General features: G+C 37.0%; 1 long non-coding RNA gene across 1 annotated transcript in view; it reads left to right on the forward strand.

Annotated features, from left to right (window-relative positions):
• LOC116508743 overlaps window positions 1-5,678 on the forward strand; it is a 28,321-nt gene extending 22,643 nt beyond the window's left edge. Inside the window, exon 3 of the long non-coding RNA XR_004255414.1 lies at window positions 4,977-5,678. This is a non-coding gene — a long non-coding RNA (uncharacterized LOC116508743). The remainder of the gene's footprint in view (window positions 1-4,976) is intronic.
• The last annotated feature ends 322 nt before the right edge of the window (window positions 5,679-6,000 follow it).

The raw sequence follows: 6,000 nt of genomic DNA on the forward strand, positions 1-6,000 counted from the left end.
TACAGAATTGTTCTAAGGACTTCATGAACACAAAGAAGCAATACAGGCATTAAAAATCCCAGTCATTGAAAATTTTAATGTATATTAGCATCCAAGATCATGAAATCAATTAGCAGGAAAAATAAAAGGAATCTTGTTGCATTCTGCTGCATATAAAAAAACCATATTCATTTGCCTGGTACAACAATACATATTATCCAGCTTGTAGTTGCTGATCTACTTTTAATTGCATAGAATGTAAATACAGATCCAGAGTAAATATTCGATATAACTGTGGGATCAGAGTGTATTCTTGTAAATGTATACTGTTCTGTAATAAAAAATGGGGTGTTCAGCAATTAACAAATAGGCATTTCCCCACTAGTAATGTTCAGAATCTTCATCATCAAGTTGTTGCTATTGTAATATCTCTTCACCTCTTCACATTTTGGCAAAATGATAGCTGCCTGTTGATTGGAGATGTTTTAAGTTGGTAATGAATTATCACAAAGCATTAAGTTTGCAGTCATGGACAAAGGATTCAGGGGCTGGGTCAATGTTTGGAGGTCATAAGGGCCTGGATTGGGAGAGGGCGGGGGAACTAGCTGTGACTCAAAGACAGAGTCCTTGTATATCTTTGGCTTTCCAGGGTCAGGATAGTTGACATCTTTGGAAAAGATAACAGTCTCCTGGATGGATCTGATAATTTGGAGGTCCTTTTGGAATCACAGTTCATGCTGGTTGAGCAGATGGCAACTGTGGTGGTGGGCAATTGCACAAATTCAACTTGTGTGCCAATTGCACACATTTCTGGATTGGGAAACCTGACTCACAGTAAGTCACTCATGCCTTAGTCACCTTCTGTTTGGAATATTGCAACACACTATATATAGGGCTGTGCTTAAGGCCTTCTGGAAACCACAGCTGGTCCAGCATGCAATAGTTTAGAGTCCCATGATTCAGCCAAGTTATACTACTACTGCAGCATCTTCTAGTTGTTTTTCAAATTCAATTCAAAGTGGTGGTCATTGCCTGTAAAGCCCTACGTGGCACAGGGGCAAGTTATTTGTGGTGAGAGGCCTTGGAGCTACATCTCAGTGGCTGCCCCAGACTTGTGGAATAGTCTCCTAGCTGAGATCTTATACCTATCCTTTTTGCCTTTGGAAAACCATGAAGACCTGCCTCTTCCCCCAAACCAATGGACTAGGGTAAGGGTTGAGGTATGTTAGGTCTGGCCCCTGGTGGTGGGAGGTTATTTTTGTGTTTATTTATGTTTTTATGGATTGTTATGAGCCATCTAGAATCATTATATAGGTCCTGTAAATAAATCTCATTCGTATCCTTCATATCTCATATTTGAAGTCAGACAGGTGAAATGTTAAAAAAGTAACTTATGATATAATCTTTCTTCAGAAGCTCACTTGACACAAATTGAACAAGACATTCTCTCTGTCTTTTTTTGCCAAGGCTTTTAAGTACTTTACTTTGAAGATAGCTTTATTTTTCATAGTTGTTTTGCGTGTTAGATGCAGTTTTATTTTATTTGTTTTATGATTACATTACTTAGAATAACATCCTTGGAATTTTTTTTTAAATGACAGTTGCTTAATTTACCAAATCAATAAAATAGACATAAAACATTTTGCTTGATCTTAGGAATCTGCATTCAAGATTAGCTTACATACCTTAGAAAGAAATCTTATATCTTCCCTCTGAAGTCCTGGCCCTTCTTTTGCATTGTCTTTCACTGTGGTCACCAGCAAACCTTTCACATCCATTTTGATTACTGTGGCTTGCAATCCAGAACAGTTCAGCTAAACATAACCATAGTTTGGATTGCAAAGATGATTTGTTGCAACAAAACATAATTAAGGTTAATCACAGTTTTAAAAGTAATTAAAATTTGTGGTTATACTCATTTAGCTCCTGCTTTATGATTTGCTGCTGGCTTCCATGACGAGCTGCTGATTTATGGAGGATTACTTTTGCAACCAGCAGCGGAATAGTCATGCAAATTATTGCCAATTAGAAGCAGTTTTCTGGCCAAGCAAAGTATCCCTTTTATCATTGCCAGGTTCTCGTTAGCTGGTGATGGACATGAAAACAAAACAGGACAACAAGTAACATGCAAGAAAACCAACTTGCACTTGGAGAAACAGAAACAATGAATAGTGATAACTCTAAAGCAGAGCCAAGAAGGAACAATGCTTTATTAAAAGTATGCTTTTGCCCCCACTTCCAATATCTTGCTGCCTCTTATTTCAAAGGTAGACAAACACAGCACTGTTCTGTAGGGTGCTGCTTGCTTTAAATCTCTCTGTCTTCAAGTTCTTGTAACGTGAGTCGACAGTACAGAATCTAACCCATTCTGAAAACCTATGTGTGGGGTAGAAAGGGAAAACCTTGCCATATTTTGGATTTCTGTTTATATTTTTTGGGCTGAATCTGCAAACTTATGTCAAAAGATGGCTAAATGAATTTGCGGTTGGGAAAATGAGAAACCAAGTGAAACAGAAATTGGCAGATACATCTAGTCCCATGCAAGGGCTCTAGGCATAAGAACACCGAGAATTAATATAGGATAGTGATGTCATACAAACAGTGTACTTGGGAAAACATTGATGCTTCCTTAAAGACCTGGAGGGTTTTATCGGCAATTCTGCAACATGGATTATCAGTTTATAAGACCAAAACTAAAAATGGAAAGAGGCAACAAAGGCAAAATGCGGTTGAAACAGAAAATAGAAGCAGAGGTACATTAGGATGTGTTCTGCAGAATGTGGAGGTTTCAGTCATTGTTTTTCTGCATATGTGTTTTACAATGCATCTTCAGGAGAAATTTAATAAATTGTTCAGAAGAAACTGAGACACTCTGGGTGGAAGGTTGTGGGGGGGAGTCTAGATTTGAAACATTTTTGTATGAATGAGATGTAAGTGAATTTTTCACTTCACTGCTTTTCTATGCCAACTTTTTGAACCCAATCCGTGATACTTCACTTTGGGCTTTGACCATAGGAAAATACTTCCTACTATTAGAGCTAATTTGACCTAAAATTCCTTGTAATACATGACTGCAAAGAACATTGCATTTACTCACAAATAATTACCATTCTTTTTAAGAACAACTGGTTGGTGCAGCTTCTCACAGCACTTAACTGAGGCAGACAGTCTGCTGGAAACATATTGCTTGCTATCTTCTTACCATACAGCTGCACCCTATCATCTAGCTGTACACACCTATTGTAAGGAAGAATGGTGAACATGAGAAAAATCAGCAAGCACTCTGTAAAACTGCAGAGGGAGAGGTGAGAACTTTCCACTGTTTAACCTTGGAAATAGTTTCATCAGGATGGGAGCCTCACCTTCAAGGCTTCTGGCCTCCTCATAAAAGCCATTTTCTGTAAACTGCCCTTCCATTTAGCCTGTGGTTCTGCTGTTCCTTGTTTATTTGGTTTTTACTCAAACATGGCAGCTTGAAAGCCTGTGTCTCCCAAGTAATTTATCTCTCTGTGTCAAATTCAAGTCAAATAAGACATGCTCAAAGTTTCAAGTATACAGTATTTGCAAACTGACGAATACCTTAGAATTTCTAGGCATATAGCAAAGTCTCCAATGTAATTTTCCATGTTCTCTCTTTCTCTTGGTGTGTATTTATCTAAACATTGCTACTGCTTTCCTATTTGAAAAATTCAGAAAGCAGCACATTTTGTTTAAACAATTGCAAACATTTAAAGAATACCAACCAATTCCTTGATTCAATTCACAAAATAAAATGTAATTTTATCTTTCCCCCTATCAATCTGTAATGTATGAAATAAATAAATCGTCAAAAGATGAAGGTGAAGGAATTAAAAAAAAGCTACAATCTATGAAGGATTTACAGTCCAGGAGACAAAGTATAAAAGGAAACAGAAATGGAGAGGATGAGGAAAAATGAAAATGGCAATTATCAATTTCTAAATTACAAAGTTCAGAGTACAGCAGGTATTATAGAGATCATAGAGTTTGATTTAAACACAATAGAAGATCAATATTTTTCTCTTTCATGCTTAAATTATGGCAGAGTGGAAATAACAACATAATTACATTTGTAGGAAACAACAACTAATAAAAGCAAACAAATTCTGAAAAGTGGCCCCAAATCTCACTACTCAAATTCTGATATTTGACTGTTGAATTTCAGTAGCAGAATTTCATGGGATGTCCATACAGACTTTATACTTGAATCAGGCATTCTTTAAGTCTGGGCATACCATTCAAACACTCAATTTTTCCTTCAGGTACTTTCTTCTATTTCTACCCACCCCTCATGATCGAAATTTCAGCTGGCTGTATTGAAGAGATACTTCTACTTTTTACACCTCAAGATGTAACATCTTGTATTAATGGTGAGATTAGGTGAATCACTGTCAACCTTGTAAGGTACTCCAGGCAAAGCATACCCCGATAAGTAGTTTAAACTTTATTGAAAAGTTACATTAACAGAATACTGCAAGTCTAAAAGTACACCCCCCCTCCTATCACCTTTACAGCCCAAGAAACAAGAGATTGTAGAGATTTTTTTTGTCATGTTCACATTACTGCTGCTGGTTAAACTACCTGTTATCTGATTGCTCCCTTAGCTGTGGCTCTTTCCTGGCTCTCCGAAAATCATTGCCACAAATATTAAAACAGTGAGAAGTTGATGATAGAAATAAGAAGATAGCAATAGGATGCTTACCTTCTTGCATCTAACTGCAATAGGATCTGCATTTTCTTCTTTGGTATGTAGTGATGTTCCACTGAGTTGTAGTAGAAATGGAATAAGATGTACCCATGCGCCACCACTTCTAAGTAGGCATTCCTTTGGTTTACTTAGCATCCTTATCTTTTTCCCTATATTTCCTATATTTTCCTATATTTACTCAAAGGTTAAAGACAAAGTCCTTGGTAATATTTTCTTTCTTTCTACCTATCAAAGGGTTAATATCACTCCCTTTCTTCTTCTTCTTCTTCAGATCCTGATACAGTTAATTGGAGCTTCCTGAAAGCCTGTATTAACAGATGAAGCACTAAGAAGACATCTTGGCAGAAAAATATCATTATCAGTTTTGAGTTGCAGCCCCAAATCCTCCTGCGGTCAAAACACAATTCTTTTAACTAAACAATCAAGGATTTGAACACGTGTTGCTGCCATGAATTATCAAGACTAAGGAGGGGCTTCCCCTTGGCAGGAAACAAGCTGAAAATGTTGGTGTGGGGGGAGAGACACAGAAACTGAGAAGTTCTCTTGCAAAAATCCCTTTTGAATTCTATGTCTATCCCCCCCCCCCCACACACACATCCAGTGGGGCTTATATGGATGAAATTCCTAGTGGAATGTCTGATGGCAGAACTCATTGAAATGGAGAGGTCATTATTTAATACCAGACATACAAGCAAGAGATAGTAATATCAATTCAGATATTTTCATGGTTTCATTCTCTAGAATAAGAGATATAGTCGACTGCAAAGCATGCAGCTATTGGAGCAGCATTGTGACAGATTAAATAAAAAAATGTTTAAACCTTCTATGTTCTTTTGTGCCAAATGTGATTTTTACAGGAGTGAACCATTGCAGCAAATGGTACATTTTAAATTCCTGAGGCAAACCTTCCACTCTGCCTAAGTTAATTTAATGTAAATGTCCTTGAAATAGATTTAATTGTTATCCAGTGTTTTTCAGCCTTGGCAATTTTAAGATGTATGGACTTCAACGCTCAGAATTTCCCAGCCTGGAGAGGGAATTCTGGAGAATTTTAGGAAACAAACGCCATAAAAGTATGAAGCTTGAAAACACTGTTAGTCTCTAGAGGGAAAACTTAACTGCCCTGTCTATTCTTTCCTAATATGAATTAAAACCAAAGTTAAAATTATTTTTGAATGTTTCCTAAAGATTGTTAAGACCAAAAGATAAGGACAATTCAGCTGGCAGCATCGATTTATCCTGAATTTGTTCAGTTTTAGCAATACAGAGGGCAGACCCTTTCCAAGTACAATCAT

This window comes from Thamnophis elegans, chromosome 5 (genome assembly GCF_009769535.1).
Source record: "Thamnophis elegans isolate rThaEle1 chromosome 5, rThaEle1.pri, whole genome shotgun sequence".
In the NCBI taxonomy this organism is placed as follows: domain Eukaryota; kingdom Metazoa; phylum Chordata; class Lepidosauria; order Squamata; family Colubridae; genus Thamnophis; species Thamnophis elegans.